Source organism: Mus caroli, unplaced genomic scaffold (assembly GCF_900094665.2).
Source record: "Mus caroli unplaced genomic scaffold, CAROLI_EIJ_v1.1 scaffold_9520_1, whole genome shotgun sequence".
Taxonomy (NCBI): domain Eukaryota; kingdom Metazoa; phylum Chordata; class Mammalia; order Rodentia; family Muridae; genus Mus; species Mus caroli.
In genome coordinates, this window is record NW_018388967.1 from 18,077 (window position 1) to 19,278 (window position 1,202).

Genomic DNA, 1,202 nt, shown 5'->3' on the forward strand with positions numbered 1-1,202 from the left:
ACAAAAGGATATACCTTCTTCTCAGCACCTCATGGTACTTTCTCCAAAATTGACCATATAATTGGTCAAAAAACAGGCCTCAACAGATACAAAAATATTGAAATCATCCCATGCATCCTATCAGACCACCATGGACTAAGACTGATCTTCAATAACAACATAAATAATGGAAAGCCAGCATTCACATGGAAAATGAACAACCCTTGTCTCAATGATACCTTGGTCAAGGAAGAAATAAAGAAAGAAATTAAAGACTTTTTAGAGTTTAATGAAAATGAAGCCATAAAATACCCAAACTTACACACAAACTTTATATGCTGCAGTACAGGGGAACGCCAGGGCCAAAAAATGGGAATGCTTGGGTAGGGAAGTGGGGGGGAGGGTATGGGGGACTTTGGGGATAGCATTGCAAATGTAATTGAGGAAAATATGTAATAAAAAAATTTAAAAAACATACCCAAACTTATGGGACACTATGAAAGAATTTCTAAGAGGAAAACTCATAGCTCTGAGTGCCTCCAAAAAGAAACTAGAGATAGCTCACACTAGCAACTTGACAACACACCTAAAAGCTCTAGAACAAAAGGAAGCAAATTCACCAAAGAGGAGTAGATGTCAGGAAATAATCAAACTCAGGGGTGAAATCAACCAAGTGGAAACAAGAAGCACTATTCAAAGAATCAACCAAACAAGGAGCTGGTTCTTTGAGAAAATCAACAAGATAATTAAACCCTTAGCCAGACTCACTAGAGGGCACAGGGACAACATCCTAATTAACAAAATCAGAAATGAAAAGGGAGACATAACAACAAACCCTGAAGAAATCCAAAACACCATCAGATCCTTCTACAAAAGGCTATAGTCAACAAAACTGGAAAACCTGGACGAAATGGACAAATTTCTACACAGATACCAGGTACCAAAGTTAAACCAGCAACAAGTTAACGATCTAAACAGTCCCATATCCCTTAAAAAAATAGAAGCAGTCATTAATGATCTCCCAACCAAAAAAAGCCCAGGACCAGATGGGGTTTAGTGAAGAATTCTATCAAACCTTCAAAGAAGATCTAATTAGAAAAAAAAGAAAAAAAAAAAGAAAAAAAAGAAGAAGAAGAAGAAGATCTAGTTCCAGTACTACACACATTATTCCACAAACTAGAAGTAGAAGGTACTCTACCCAACTCATTCTATGAAGCCATCAT